At 37.0% G+C, this 17,650-nt stretch overlaps 1 protein-coding gene across 4 annotated transcripts in view; it reads right to left on the reverse strand.

Moving 5' to 3' along the window:
- Positions 1-17,650, reverse strand: part of FRYL (FRY like transcription coactivator) — a 268,553-nt gene that overhangs the window by 224,266 nt on the left and 26,637 nt on the right. The gene's annotated exons all lie outside the window — the stretch shown is intronic.

The following is a 17,650-nucleotide window of genomic DNA, read 5'->3' on the forward strand; positions in this document are numbered from 1 at the left end:
CCTCCTTCTGGTACATTTCCCTACAGATACAATTCAGTTCAGTTCAGTTCAGTCGCTCAGTCGTGTCCGACTCTTTGCGACCCCATGAATCACAGCACGCCAGGCCTCCCTGTCCATCACCAACTCCTGCAGTTCACCCAAACCCATGTCCATCGAGTTGGTGATGCCATCCAGCTATCTCATCCTCTGTCATCCCCTTCTCCTCCTGCCCCCAATCCCTCCCAGCATCAGAGTCTTTTCCAATGAGTCAACTCTTCACATGAGGTGGCCAAAGTACTGGAGTTTCAGCTTTAGCATCATTCCTTCCAAAGAACACCCAGGACTGATCTCCTTTAGAATGGACTGGTTGGATCTCCTTGCAGTCCATGGGACTCTCAAGAGTCTTCTCCAATACCACAGTTCAAAAGTATCATTCCTACAGATACAATTGCACACTCACAAAATAAAGTGTACAGCAAGATTATTGTGGGATAATCTATAAAAGTGAAACACTGAAAACAACCTAAGAGGATTGGTAAAATCACCTATGATGCATCCACTATAAGGAATATGATGCTAGTATTAAAATGATTAAGGAAGCACTCTGTATTTCCATGGAAACATCATCAGAGAATGTACATATATGTTGTTATAGTCTGTGTTCTTAACAAGGGGAGGGAAAAGGGAAGAAAGAATATCTATTTTTATTGGTTAAATTTTACTAAAAAGTACTGTAAAGAACTATAAGAAATTGCTTAAAAAAAAGAGGCAGGGGACGGGAGAGTCAAGGGGATTGGTTACCAATAAAGGATGGTAAATAAACAGGGATAGAAGCTAAGATTTCAAAGTGTCACTCTGACTTCCAAAACATGTAAATGTTTAAACAAAATAAAATTTAAAACAAGTTCCTCAAAAAAGCTTAATTTTTACTCTTTCATCCCTTTTTTATTAAAACACAAGCTGTTATATGGTCAGTATAACAAAGCTACTCTCCTGGAATGTGCATGTGTGCTAAGTGCGTGCTAAGTCGCTTCAGTATGTCTGATTCTTTACTACCCCGTGGACTGTAGCTTGCCAGTCTCCTCTGTCCATGGAATTCTCCATGCAAGAATACTAGAGTGGGTTGCCATTTCCTTCTCCAGGGAATCTTCCCAACCCAGGGATTGAACGTGCATCTATCTCCTGTGGCTTGTGCATTGTAGGTAGCTTCTTTACCACTGAGCCACCAGGGAGGCCCTGGAATGGTGAATGGCAAATTATTTCCTTGTCTTTCAGAGAAACTCTTCTCTTTCCTACTGGGAGTAATTCCACATATATTCAGTGCCTACTATCTACCAGCAATACGTATATCAGTGAACAAACCCGAAAGATGCCTGCTCCAATGACCTTAAAATTCACTGTCACCCATTTACTCATTACTAATGAAGGTACACTAAGAAAGGAATAAGTATACATTTGCTAGAGGAAATGTAAATTTGACAACCATTCTGAAAAGTAAATTTGTCAATACGTAACAAGAATCTTTAATACGTTCATAGCTGTTTACCTAGTAACTCTGTTCCCACGAATGCAAAATGCAGAGAGAATTTTATATACAAATTTTTTTATACTATTTATAAAGAAAAATTTTTTACATTATTTTAAAAGAAATTTTACATTATTTATAAAGAAAAATTCTAAGGAATATAAATGCCTGAAATAGAGAAAATAGTTGGCTAAATTATGGTTTATTCAGCAGATGGAACATTATGCTACAGTTAACCTAGAAGTAATTTCTAGTTAAACATGTTAGATTAACCGCAAATATTTATCCCTATTCCATGTCTGGCTCCTCTGAAATAATTGTAAAATTTTTTAAAGTAATAAGAAATAAGAACACAAAAGCCAGAGAGAACAGAATAGACATTCTTTGATAGGATAAAATTAAAATACAATTTCAAAAAAAGGGGGGCAGAATGATGTTAAACAACAATTTTAAAAAAAGGGGCAGGACTCAAAATTATATATAATTTTATCCATTTTTTAAAAATTACATTGAAACAGAGATAAATAACTTAATATTATTTCTAAATAGTGATTTTAAATAAATGATGTTTTTATCTTTTATGCTTTTCTGTATTTTCCAAAATATCTACAAAGGGCATTTATTACTGTTATAGTTAGAAAAATATAATCTTTTTAAAAATATATATAACATATATATGGCCTAAGAAGGCCATAATCAAAACAAAGATAACAAGTGTTGGCAAGTGTATGGCTAGAACCCCCTTTACACACTGCTGGTAGGAAGATAAAATAGTACAGCCACTTTGGAAAACAGTCTGGCAGTTCCTCAAAAATAAAATATGTCCTAACCATTCCACTCCCGGGTATACAGCAAAAGAAATTAAAACATACATCCATGCAAAAATATGTGTACAAGTGTTCACAATATCATTATCTGTGATAACCCTATACTACAGAAACTGTCATAATAGCATTATTTGTATTACAGTCAAAAGGCAGAAACAATACAAATGTCATCAACTGATGAATGGATAAATAAAATGTGGTGTATCCATCCAGTGGAGTGTGCCATAAAAAATACTGGTACATGCTACAACATAGATGAATCTGAAACAATTAGGCTAAGTGAAAGAAGCCAGTCACAAAAGGCTACACATTACATTATTCCATTTTATGAACAGACAAATCTATCAATATATAGAGAAAAGACAGATTAGTGGTTGACTCTGGACAGGGAGGAGATGGGGAGGTAATGGATACAGGATTTCTTTTAGGGGATGATGAAGATATTCTAAAATCAATTGTGGTTGTGGCTGCACAAGTCTGTCAATACACACAAACCTCAAATTGTACACTATAAACTGGTGACTTGCATGGTATGTGAATTATATCTCAATAAAGCTATTATATTAAAAAAATATACACAGCCTATCACTTCTTCACCACTCAACAATATTTCACATATTATTCCTTATCACCTTGCAACACTATATAACAGGAAAAGCATTAGATTCAAGATAAAACCAGATTCTCATCAGTCCTAAAACCACTGATAAACCATAACTCCCAAGTTTCCATTTCCTTTTGTGGGGAATGCTCCCAAGTTTCCATTTCCTTTTGTGGGGAATGAGGAGTCCTTTTAGGTATAGCACCTCATTTTTCTCCCAACGACTGAAGTGCATTCCTACCAAGAGTAAGTTATCTTGTATTTGTCCAAAATTCGCCTTGCCAATATATCTTAGTTAAATTTTATATCAAAAGTATATTGATTTAAGAAGAAGAAAAAAAAAATTTTATATCAAAAGTATGAGTGCAAAAAGAAAACGTTTTGTTTCTGAAACTTAAGCCGAACAATTTGAAAAAGGCAAGTCACTTTTAAAATATCCTAAAGAGAAGGCCTCAGCTCTACATCAAAAAACTGATAATATCTGAGCATTTATACACTTGACTATAAAACATTTAAGGCACGTACCTTCCCTATGATTCTTCATCCCTATGTAACACGATCCCAAATACTAGTTGATTATACAATCAATATTGTATAGAAGACTGTATTGCATGTAATTTATTTGTATAAAAGACTAACAGAAGTACACTATTATTACTAGTATTCTATCTCACACTCTAAAGACTGATGGTTGACCCTCCTGAGTTGTCTCTTAGAAAGGCTGAAACTTTTCTATTCTTCAAGTCTCAGGACCACCACAGTCCTGTACTCTCTACAGATATCTTCATCTCTCAAACTGAAAGAAGATGCCCAACGTAAACTTATCAAATTCAGTTCAAGGCTGCTAAAGTACCTCTTCCTGTGCTCTTGGGCCCTCCGAACCCTCTCTTTTTAAAGCAAAACCTATATCTGACCTGTATATTCAGATGACCATTAAGGGGGAAAAAAATCTTACATTCATGCACCACAGACTTCTCTTTATTTCCTCTTACTACAATCTGGGCCTCTACGTCTTCAAGTCTCAACTCATCAACTCAGCCATTTACCCTCTGACCCCAACCACTGCAATACTAAAATACCCTTTTGTCAAAAGGACTCCACAAAGCTTCTCACCTGCCCTCTCTCACTATTCTGATGCACCTCAGATACTGCATCTTTCAAATTGTATGACTCTGATCACAAAGCTCCCTGACTCGGTAATTCAGTGGTACTCCCAATGCCTACAGAATAAAGTCCAGAAATCCCTTAGCCTCACAGTCGAGGTTCTAATGGAAGAGAACAAAGCGCTAGCCCATCTCCCTAATGTTCTCTAGAACTCTGCTCTGTGCAAACACATGCCATTCCTTCCTACGCCCAGATCTTCCTTCCATCTGGAATGCCCTCCCTTTGCCTCTATGCATTAAAGTCCTCTAAAGTCATTTTTTATTTATTTATTTATTTTTTCTAAAGTTGTTTTTAAAGTAGAAAATCACTTTTTAAATCACAGGACTGGGTTTCTCAACCATAAGAGCTTCAAGGACTTTTTATAAGGGTTATAAATGTTAGAAGTATTATAAGTGTTGCAATGTGTAAATTTAGAAAAAGAGCCAACATATAGCACATAATGTTGTTACTGTTATCCATTCAACATAATGAGGGTTCAAAACATATTTTTTAATTGACATGCAAAACAAAGAAGTCTTTTCCAATCATACTATAAACTTTGCTCTCAAAGCAACAGTTTAAGATCTGATACCTCTGGAAGTTAAGATGATGAAAATTTCTGATAATCAAAACTTCAGTTTCTGGGAATCTCACACAGATTTATGATGTATGAACAGCAACCTACTATTTCATGATTTAGTCAAGAACAACTTGATTTATAATCACTTCACCATATATATGTCATGTTGCTGTACACCTTAATCAGTGTTGCATGTCAATTATACCTAAATAAAATGGAAAGAAAAAATTTTTAATATATTTTAACTAATAAAATTTAACATTTAACCAAAAATGGGCGGTGAGGGCAAGCCTTATCAACATAAAGTAGTTTCATCATTTACTTTTTTAAAAAGTAAGGTACATACAATTTACCATCTTAACCACTTTAAGCATACACCTCTGTGGTACCAAGTACATCCATACTGTTGTACAAAGACCACCACCATCCATCTCCAGAAATCTTTTTATCTTTCAAAACTGAAACTCTGTATTCACTAGACAATAACTTCTCTTCCGCTCCCCGCTCCCCGCTCCCAGGCCCTGGCAACAAGCACTCTACTCTCTGTTTCTACGAATTTGACTACTCTAGATATCTTATTTAAGTGGAATCATACCGTATTTGTCCTTTTGTCACTGGCTTATTTCACTAAACACGAGGCCTCTTTGAGGTTCATTTGTGTTATCATTTACTTTTTCAACAAGAACTCCAAAACCACATAAAGGACATGGTTTAAACATTTTCTAGTTTAAACTCATAGTTTTAGCATACTCTGTATTATATGACACTGGACTGCAGATCTGGCTGACTCAAATTACAGAAAGAAAGGGAAAGTAGAATAACACGTACTCAACAATCTGGTATGATACCAGGTATCAAACTAGGTGCATGTCACACAATGAAATCCACGCAACTCTAAACAGATAGGTTATTACTATTCTCAGTTGGTAAATGATAAAAAGGTGATTCAGAGGACCTCCCATGTCGCTGCCCTATCTCCATTTTGTTTTATCATTCCATTTATCACTATCTGACATATAAACATATGTACATACATTTTATTTCCTTATGTGCAACTTATATGTAGGCAAAAAATAAGTTGAGAATCACATTTATTCACCAACGTTATATCTATAATACAATGCCGCTTAGAAGCTGAACATTTTATAATCTCTAGGTTTTCTGAGATGCTTGTCCATAGGTACATTTCTTAGATACTCAAAAGTTGAGAGATTTTATTATTGCCAAAGATATGGGTTTTGGGTTTTGTTTTTTTTTGTTTTTTGAGTAGGTATGAGAGGTGGGGGGTATTGGAAGACAGAAGTAGGGAATAAAATTCCAAGTAAAAAATCCAAGGGTCCAAGAAGGCTGGTCTCCAGTAAGCCCAGATCTGCTATTATAACATCCTCATCTTCTATAAATTTTGTTTTTTTAAATCAAACTTCACCCGAGGACTTTTCTACCAAGCAAGAATTTACAATACGAGAAGAGACACTAGGTTGTGATGGATGGTCTAGTTACCCTTGAATATACTGTCACTATAATATTAACCATATTTACATTACACTACAGATTTCCTTTTTCTGTTTCAGAGTGAAAAATATTCCCACCACCCTGTACTGCTACATTTTCTTCCTTAAAATTGGTTAAAATTTTTCATCACATTTCAAGAAATTAAGAACTAGACACCTAACTTCTAAATTTCATAAACTGTATTTTTTCATAATCTAAATGAGAATATCTTCACAATAAGAAGAATTTTAAATGTTCTTTAGAGAAATCAAAAAATGTTAAGGGGTCCCACTAAATAAATTCCCACTTGCGACAAAAGTCTACATTTCCCATTAGTTTACTGTTTTCAAAAAATAAATTTCTTTTCATCACAGTTTGAATGTTACTTACAAAAGGAGTACTGTATTCACAAAATAATTTTATCTTCACTGATGTAACAAGAAGTCAGTGGTTTCCTTTTTGTGGTAAACAATGGGCCTTGGGAAACATGTTCTCTGGTAAATGTCTTTCACATATTTTTAAATACACAATTGGTTCCACTTCCTAATAATCACCATTTACCAGAAATGCAAAAGATAGAAATCTATCAAGATACACAATAAGACTAAGCAAGCCAAAAAAGAAGAAAGCAAAAGAAAATTACAAATGTTCTCTGAAGAGGGTGGGGTCGAGAAAACTTCTAACCCAACCCCAACCAGCTGTGGATTGCTTTTTAAAATGGAGAATATCAACGTAAGGTGACAAAAATCTTACATGTTTTCTCTCCATTCCTTAGGGATCAGGCCCATCAGTATCAAACATACCATAAGGATCACTCACCTTAAAAAGAATAAAAGGGGGTAAGCCCTCCTTGACCACAAAACTTTCCCTGTCAGTATGGCCCTGTTAATCTGTTCCCATTTATAATTAACATCTTCCAGACAATTCTCTCTAGTCAGCATTTCAGCACCTCACAATTCCATTCCCTCCCATCTTCTATGCACAGGACTGCTGCCAGTGTCACTGATGACCTCTGCTGCTGCTAAGTCACTTCAGTCATGTCCGACTCTGTGTGACCCCATAGATGGCAGCCCACTAGGCTCCCCCGTCCCTGGGATTCTCCAGGCAAGAACACTGGAGTGGGTTGCCCTTTCCTTCTCCAATGCATGAAAGTGAAAAGTGAAAGTGAAGTAGCTCAGCCGTGTCGGACTCTTAGCGACCCCATCGACTGCAGCCTACCAGGCTCCTCCATCCATGGGATTTTCCAGGCAAGAGTACTGGAGTGGGGTGCCGTCGCCTTCTCCGACTGATGATTTCTACCCCTCATGAAATCCAAAGGTCAACAATCAGGACTCATCATGGCTGACTCGCCAGCAGCATTTCTCTCCCTCGTTGTTGAAAACCTTCACTTGGATGGCAAGATGCCACACTTCCTGGTTCTCTCCTTTTCCTCAGGAGTTGCTCCTCCTCTGCCTGTTTCCTAACTCAAAATGTTAGAAAGCCCAGGGCCAGTCTATCCCCTTTTCTCCACTGACATTTACCTCTAGATCTTATCCAGGCTAAAGGCCTTAAATTCAAACCTGGAACTTGTCAGCATATAGATGGTATCTCTGGCCCAGACCTCTCTATTGAGCACTAACCTTGCAAATTCAAAGACCTGTCTGTTCATCTAATAGGATGTCAAACACAACTCTTAACACCGTGTCCTAAATCTTTGCCTACTCCCTGCACTGCACCTCAGTAAATAATGCCACCATTCTTCTAGCTGCTCAGCCCAGAAATCTGGCAGTCACTTTTATTCTTTTCTTTACCTCACACCCTCACATCTAATCCATCAACAAGTTGTGTCAACTCTACTTTCAAAATGCTGGATGTTTTAAATCTGACCACTTCTTTCCCACCCACTGCAACCTCCTAGTCACAGCCATCATCATTTCTGGCCCACACAATTCAAGGAGCCTCTTAACTGGTACCCATGAATCTGCTTACCCCTTAATTCTCTACATAGTCACTAGATTTTTTTTTTTTTTTTTTTTTTGCCACATCACACCATGGAGCTTGCAGGATCTGTTCCCCAACCAGGGATTGAGCCTGGACCAAGCAGTGAAAGCATCGAATCCTAACCACTAGACCACCAACGAGCTCCCAAAGTGATCTTTTTAGACTATAAATTTATTCACTCCACTTGTGCTCAAAAATTTCCACTTGTTTTCCATCAAATGTAAAAAATATCTGTGGTCTCCCTAAAGTTTCCTTTCCTCTATGCTAGCTACACCAGCTCTCCTGCTATTCTTCAAATTCAAGAAGCTTACTCCCACATCAGGGTCTGTGTACTTGCTAATCCCTTCACTGGGAAAGTGCCTTCCTTTGAGTATGCCTTGTTCTTGCCCTTCAGAAGACTGCAAATGCCACCTCCTGCAAAGAGCCCATCCCCATCACCCTATCAGAAATAACCCACACCTGTGCATGTGTGCTTAGTCGCTCAATTGTGTCTGACTCTTTGAGACTCTTTGCACTGTAGCCCACCAGGCTCCTCTGTGTAAGAATACTGGAGCAGTTGTCATTTCCTCCTCCAGGGGATCTTCCCAACCCAGGGATTGAACCTGAGTCTCCTGTGTCTGCTGTACTGCAGATGGGTTCTTTACCTGCTGAACTACTGGGGAAGCCCAACCAACACTCACCACACTCTAAACAGACTTAATTTCTCATCATAGAGCCTATCATCTAATATCTGTTTAATGTTTGCCTACCCGACTAAAAAGGAAGTTTCAGGAGGGCAGAGGCTATCATTTGTAATCCCCAGTATCATCATCTCCTAGTTCACAGGTATACAATAAAAATTTATTAAATAAATGATGGCAAATATATGATATGCACTAACAAAAACAAAACAAGAACCAATATATAGACTTTCAAACATTTTATTGAACAAAGTGACTATTAACCACTTTATAAGGTTCTCTTTTACAACCTTTAGAGGAGCTAAGGGAAGCAGAGAATGAGAGAAGAAAAGAAGTGAACTTTCTTGTCTTCAGCACATAAATCCAATATATTTGCATACCCTACCTTATATACATTTTCAGATGGAACCTAATGTCTCCAGAAAATAGCAAGTTTTAAACTGTTTCTTTTCTTCTTATTAAATACCTGAAGCAACCTGCATCCAAACAATCAGCTTAAAAGGAGGAACAATACTTAGAGGATAACCTAGGAATACATATTTGACTAGACCCCTGTTCCACTAATCTCTAAGATAATTTAGTCAACATAAAAAGGAAAACTTCAGCAAGAGACAGGAAATTAAAAAGGGGTATTGCCCCCACCCCTGAAATTTTGAGCCTCCACAAAGATATTTTAAAGTAAGAAAAATGGGAAAGGAGAAGCAATGTGTCATTGATGGGCTGTATCCTCAAAGCTAGCTTACAAGTCTACTCCACTGAGGTGCACATCAGAGGCCGATGCTCAGTCCCTCCCACCATCAAATTCATGTGGCTAGATACTAACTGCAACCTTCAACAGACTCTGACTATCCTTTAAGAGAAGAAAACAGAATAAAATCTCATGCCAGGCTGTGAGCCTGTACTATTTATCAACATAGAATAGGGTGTACACAGAACAATCACCAGTCTGAAGAAGAGAATTGGCAGATATAGAACTGATCAAACGTTCGGACAAAGATAATGACCTTGGCAGAATTCTAAACAAAGAGGTAAGAAGTGAAGCCATTTGATTTTCTAAGATATTCACTGTTTTGGGGGCATGGAGTGGCAGTCAAGCAGACATTCTACAAAGGTATATCTACAATCAGGTTTAGGTACTTGAGGAGACTCCTCTCAAAAAACAACAAAACATTCCATAAGAATAACAAAGATACAAGGAATATTAACAATACCCACTTCCCCTTTCCTTCAAGGCTTTCCTTCTCCCTCTTGAAGCCAGGCATGGTCATGTGATTTATGTTGGCCAATGAAATGTGAGTAGAATTGATAAATAAACTTCCAATGGAAGTATTTAACTGTTGACACTAGGTTCCAAACCTCTCTTTCCCATTGTCTCTGTAATTATAGAGGGAGCTATTGATATGAAAGTACAACGCCAAACCTATAGAGAGAAGATACTTGCCCCAAATGCATGGACTTGAATGAGAAAGTCTTGCATTTTGGGCACAAATAATTTGAGGATTGTTTTCACTGTAGCATAAGCTAACTTCACTTGATTATTTTAAAATTCTAATAAATTAAAATTCGGCGAATCCAGAAAATCAGACAAGGGAAAATATTTCAGAGACAAAAAAACATACACACATGACAGCATAATGAGAAACAGTTTATAACCATCCATAGAAATAGAGGACTTTAGTAGAATCTCTCTCCAAAATAATTTCATCTTAATTTAAAAAATTTTAAGAATAGTCGGCTATCTCTGAAAGGATGCACAAGAAACTGATAATACTGGTTGCATCCAGGAAAGGAAACTAAAGTAATAGAAAAAGTAAGGAGAGACTTCCAGTTTTCATTCTGGCATGAAAGACATCACTTCATCTTTTAAAAAAGGTAAAAAGATAAACAAACTGAAAAAGCAACAACTCTTAGATTCATAACCACTAGTCCCAAACTTGGATGTAGGCAGATGCAGAGAATCACAACTTCTGAGAACAAAACCCAGGAGCAGATGCTTTCACGGGAGCCAATGGCAGGGTAAGAAAACCTGAACTGTAATTGATAAATTGAGAGGTTCAGCGTGGGCAACTGTGAGTGTTAAAAACTCCAAGGGGACCAATACCAGGGGGAACCCCATACTTGTGTGAGTTTATCTCCAAGAGCCCCACTTGATTCTAATGTGTTTGTGTGCCCAGCCATGTCCGACTCTTTGTGACCCCATGGGCTGTAGCCCTCCAGACTCCTCTGTCCGTGGGATTTCCCCCAGCCAAGATACTGAATAGATTGCCATTTCCTCCTCCAGGGGATCTTCCCAACCCAGGGATCAAACCCGAGTCTCTTGTGCCTCCTGCCTTAGCAGGCGGATTCTTTACCACTGAGTCACCTGGAAAGCCCCCTAGTTCTAATTGTGAATATCAAAGAAAAATCTCCTCAGGTTTCTGGCAGGGGGAAGGGGTAAATATTTTGAAATACTCCAAAGTATTCTGTTCTCCTTGACAAAGTTTGCCCTCAGGAGAAACTAAGAAACTATTACCTAGAACCTAACTGATGTAGGAGAAGGGAAATACCCAACGCCAGCTCCCTCTGGCCATCCTGCACCACCACCTAAGGTGGGAGAAAAAACTGAGAAGCACTTGTGAAGTTCACAGTCTGGAGGAATAGGTTGACTAAAAGGCTGCAATCTAATCATGGGGTCTTAACACACCTCCCCTCCTTCCACATCTCAACACGACATTACTGAAGAAGGCCTATTTAAGTCAGTCTCTTTTACTTTAAGTAAAAGTTCTTAAGTGCTTTTGAGAACAAAACCCATGAGCAGACGCTTCCATGGGAGCCAACGCCAGGGTAAGAAAACCTGAACTGTAACTGACAAATTGAGAGGCTCTGCGTGGACAACTATAAGTGTTAAAAAGTCCAAGGGGACCAGTACTAGGGGGGATCCCCATACCTGTGTGAGTTTATCTCCAAGAGCCCCACCTGATTGTGTGAGTGTGTGTGTGTGCTCAGTTCTGTAAGCCCATGCCCAACTATCAAGAAAATATTACAAGGCATACTAAAAGGAAAACAAAGCAGAAAATGAAAAGACGAAGTAAGCATCATAACCAAATTCATATATGGCAGGATGTTGGAGTTTCCAGTCTGGGAATTCAAAACAACTAATTAATATGCTAATAGCTTTAGTGGATAGAGTAGAAAGCAGGCAAGAAAAGATGCACAATATAAATAGAGAGATGGAAATTCTAAGAATCAAAAAGAAACATTAGTGATCAAAAACATTGTAACTGAAATTGTAATGGAAATAAAGAGAAGCACTGATGGATTAAGGAAAAACTTATGTGAGCTTGAGGATGGACAGGGAGGCCTGGTGTGCTGCGATTCATGGGGTCACAAAGAATCGGACACAACTGAGCGACTGAACTGAACTGAGGATATATCACAGAAACCTGCAAAGAAATAGAATACTGAAAAGCAAAGAGAAAAAACACTGAATAAAATAAAACAGAATATTCAAGAGCTGTGTGACAACTACAAAGGATCTAACATACATGTAATAAGAACAGGAGAAGAAAGAGAGAAAGAAACAGAAGAAATATTTGAAACAATAATGACTGAGAATTTCCCCAAATTAATATCAGATACCAAAACCACAGGTCCAGGAAGGTCAGAAAACACCAAGCAGAAAATACAAAAAGGAAAAAAGAAACCCAAACCTACCACACCCAGGATATATCATGTTCAAAATCAAAGATAAATTTTAAAAATCCTGAAAGAAGCCAGAGGAAAAAGTAAACATTACCTATAGAGGAACAAAGAATCAAAACCACCTTCTTTTGAGAAACCATGCAAGCAAGAAGAGAGTGGAATGATATATTTCAAATGTTGACAGAAAAACAAACAGACCTAGAATTCGGTACCCTCAAAGTCACCCTTCAAAAGAGAAAGAGAATAAAGACTTTCTCAAACAAAAGTTGAGAAAATTTGTTGCCTTCCAAAAAATATTAAAAGAAGTTCCTTAGAAGGAAGGAAAATGATATAGGTCATAAACTCAGAGCTACACTAAGAAAGAAAGAATATCAAAGAAAGAATAAGAATGTAAAATATAAACTTTTCCTATTTTTAGTCATAACTCATCTAATAGACAACAATTTGCTGAAAATAATAATAGCAACAATGGATTCAATTATGTATGTCTAGAAGTGAAATGAAGGACAGCACTGATATAGGGAAGAAAGGGAAGAATTAGAATTATTTTACTATAAGTTATTCTCTCTACTCATGAACCAGTATAGTGTTATTTGAAAGTAGATTTGGATTAGTTGTAAATATATACTGGAAAATATAGAGAAATGACTAAAAACAGTTTAAAAAGAAGTATAATTGATATGCTAACAAAGGTGAGAAAAGAGAATTGTATTAAATACTCAAAACCATAAAAGGCAGAAAAAGGCTTAAAGGAAAAGAAAAGAAAAAAGAACAAGGGTAACAAATGGAAAACAAATATGAAAGAAATTAATCCAATTGTATCAACAATCACTTTGAACATCAATGGTCTAAATGACTTGATTAAAAGACAGATTATTAAAGTGGATTGAAAACCAAGACCCAACTATATTATCTACCAGAAACCCACTTTAAATATAAAAACACAGATTAAAAGTAAATGGATGGAGAAAGATATACCATGCTAAAACTAGTAAAAGACAGACTGTCTGTGTTAGTCGCTCAGTTGTGTCCAACTCTTTGTGACCTTCACTCAGTTGTACCTAACTCTTTAGGATTGTAGCTCACCAGGCTCTTCTGTCCATGGAATTCTCTAGGCAAGAATACTGGAGGGGGTAGCCATTCTCTTCTCCAGGGGATCTTCCCAACTGATGGATCAAAGCTAGAGACAGATTCTTTACTGTCTGAGCCACCAGGGAAGCCCTAATAAAAGACAGATTAGCTATTCTAATTTCATACAGAGCAGACTTAAAAGCAAAGAAAGTTATGAGCGATATAGACGGGACTGTGCGTGCATGCCTACAGTCAGGACTCTTTGCCACCCTCTGACTGTAGTCTGCCAGGCTCCTCTGTCCATGGGATTATTCCAGCAAGAATACTAGAGTGGATTGCTATTTCCTCTTCCAGGGGGATCTTCTCAATCCAGGGATTAAACCCACAGCTCCTGCAGCTCCTGCATGGGCAGGCAGACTCTTTACCACTGAGCCACCTGGGAAGCCCATATATGGGATTACAGAATGATAAAGGGGTCAGTTCTCCACAAAGACATAACAGTCTTCAATGTATATCTACCTGAAGCAAAAACTGAGAAATAGATGAACCCACTATTATAGCTGGAGACTTCAATACCCCTCTGTCAGAAATAAACAGGCACAGCAGTCAGAAAATCAATAAGGACATAGAACTCAACAACACTGTCAATCAAGTGGTTATAACCGACCTCTGCAGACTACTTCAACAACTGCAGGATGCATATTCTTCTCAGGCTCGAAGATAATATTCACCAACAAATTTAAAAGAAATCACAACATCTACTCTCAGACTGCAGTGAAATTAAGCTAGAAATCAATGACAAAGATAATAAGAAAAATCTCAAATCACATGGAGGTAAAACAACACACAGCTAAATAACGCAAGTCAAAGAAGAACTCTCAAAAAAATTTTTTTTCATATTTTGACTAAATGAAAATGAAAATACAATTACCAAAATTTGTGGAAAATAACAAAAAAAATCCATAGAAGGGAATTTATACTAAGAACATTGAATGCATATATTAGAAAAAGAAATCTTAAAATCAATAAACCAAGTTTCCATTTCTAAAAAGTAGAAAGAGCAACTAAGTGCCAAGAGAAGAAAAATAATAATAAATTAGGGCAGAAATCAATTAAATTAAAGCAAAATTAGCAGAAAAAAATTAATAAAACCACAAGCTGATTCTTTGAAAAAAAATTAGTAAAACTGACAAATCTCTAGCCAGACTGACTAAGGGAAAAAAAAAACAGATACAAATTGCTAATAATAGAAATGAAAATGGACATCACTACAGATCCTATGAATATGTGAAAGAATGAATAAATACTATGAGCAACTCTATGTCCACAAATCTGATAACCTAAATGAAATGGAACAATTCTTTGAAAGACACAATCTGCAAAAATTCTCACAAGAAGAAATAGACAATTTGACTAGGCCTGTTTTTATTAAAGAAATTGAATCAATAATAACATTCCAACACAGAAAGTACCAGGCCCCTTACAAAAATTAACTTAAAATGTAAATGCAAAACTATAAAATTCTTCATAAATAACATTAGTAGAAAACCTTAATGACCTTGGGTATGGCAATAATGTTTTAGATATGACACCAAAAGCACAATCAATGAAAGAAATGGTAAGGATATTGATAAGCTGGACATTATTAACATTAAAAACTTCTGCTCTGCAAGACACTATCAAGAGAATAAGAAAATAACTACTGACTGAGAGAAAATATTTGCCAAATACACACCTAATAAAGGGCTGCTGGGGAAAAAAACAAAAACAAAGAGCTCTTAAAATTCAATACAAAAATGACACAATTTAAAAATGGGCCAAGAACCTTAACAGACATCTCACCAAAAAAGATATTCAGATAGCAAATAAGCATAGAAAGAGATACGTCACAGAATATTTCATCAGGGAAATGAAAATTTAAACAATGAGATATCACTGCATTGTCTATGAGAATGGCTACTTTCAAAATAATGATAATACCAAATGCTATAGAGAACGTGGAACAACAGGAATTCTGATATACTGTTGGTAAAACGTAAAATAGTATAGTCACTTTAGAAAAGTTTGACAGTTTCTTACAAAACTAAACATACTCTTACAACTCAGCAACTGTGCTCTTTGGAATTCACCCAAGTTGAAACCATGTCCATGCAAAACCTGCATATGGATGTTTACAACAGCTTTATTCATAATTGCCAATCAAGATTTCCTCCAGTAGGTGAATGGATAAACTCTGCTATGTCCAAATAATGGAATATTATTCAGCACTAAAAAGAAATGAGCTATCAAGTCACAGGAGGACATGGAGGAATCTTAAATGCATAATGTTAAGTAAAGGAAGCTAATCTGCAAAAGCTACATACTGACATTCTGGAAAAGGCAAAACTATGGTGACAGTAAAAAGATCAGTGGTGGCCTGGGAGGGAGTCGGGGGATGGACAGGCAGAGCACAGAGGATTTTAGGGCAGGAAAAATATTCTATATGATACTATAATGGTGGATATATATCAGTACACACCTGTCTATACAACACCAGAAGTTAGCCATAATGTAAACGATGGACTCTGGGTGATTATGATGTTCAATGGAGGTTCATCAAATGTAAGAAATACACCACCCTGAAGGGGGATGTTGTTAACAGCAGAGGCTATGCATGAATGGAAGGATTATATGGGAAATCTCTGTGCTTTCCTCTTAATTTGCTTGTGAACCTAAAACTGCTCTCTGAAAAGGAAGTCTTTATAAAAAATAAACTCTATTAAAACGGTTTTTAGTTTAAAAAACAAATCTTGCCTTTTGTGATCTGACTCTAATTTCAATTATTTCTACAAATCTTAAAAATCAGGTTTCAGCTTAAGTTGCCATTAAAACAAAATTTGTTTAGAAATGTTTAAATAACACATGCATTGCTATATCAAAGGCAATGCCCCACGATTCTCACTTACAAGAAACCAGTCTCCCTATTAAAATTAACTTTTGAAAAGAAAATTCAATGTTTTATCAAATATTTGGATCTTGCAAAATGATTTTACACAAAAAGAAAAACGAGACATTTTCAGAAACTGGTTTTACATGATCTGTGATATAAATCAATTTACAATGCAATAAGTTGTATAAAAATTATAAAGTATGTGCTTATAGGCATTTTTCAAGTGAGATGTTCATAGTTTTCATTAGATTCTCAAAGGGAGCCATCACTTAGATAAGAGGGATGGTATGGGGAAGGAGGTGGGAGGGGGGCTCAGGATGGGGAACACGTGTACACCTGTGGCAGATGCATGCTGATGTACAGCAAAACCAATATTTGATTTAGGTCATACCTGAATGGTCTAGTGGTTTTCCCTACTTTCTTCAATTTAAGTCTGAATTTGGTAATAAGGAGTTCATGATCTGAGCCACAGTCAGCTCCTGGTCTTGTTTTTGCTGACTGTATAGAGCTTCTCCATCTTTGGCTGCAAAGAATATAATCAATCTGATTTCAGTGTTGACCATATGGTGATGTCCATGTGTAGAGTCTTCTCTTGTGTTGTTGGAAGAGGGTGTTTGCTATGACCAGTGCATTTTCTTGGCAAAACTCTATTAGTCTTTGCCCTGCTCCATTCCATATTCCAAGGCCAAATTTGCCTGTCACTCCAGGTGTTTCTTGACTTCCTACTTTTGCATTCCAGTCCCCTATAATGAAAAGGACATCTTTTTTGGGTGTTAGTTCTCAAAGGTCTTGTAGGTCTTCATAGAACCGTTCAACCTCAGCTTCTTCAGCGTTACTGGTTGGGGCATAGACTTGGATTACTGTGATATTGAATGGTTTGCCTTGCAAACGAACAGAGATCATTCTGTCGTTTTTGAGACTGCATCCAAGTACTGCATTTCGGACTCTTTTGTTGACTATGATGGCTACTCCATTTCTTCTGAGGAATTCCTGTCCGCAGTAGTAGTTATAATGGTCATCTGAGTTAAATTCATCCATTCCAGTCCATTTGAGTTCGCTGATTCCTAGAATGTCAACATTCACTCTTGCCATCTCTTGTTTGACCACTTCCAATTTGCCTTGATTCATGGACCTGACATTCCAGGTTCCTATGCAATATTGCT

This window comes from Bos javanicus, chromosome 6 (assembly GCF_032452875.1).
Source record: "Bos javanicus breed banteng chromosome 6, ARS-OSU_banteng_1.0, whole genome shotgun sequence".
NCBI lineage: Eukaryota > Metazoa > Chordata > Mammalia > Artiodactyla > Bovidae > Bos > Bos javanicus.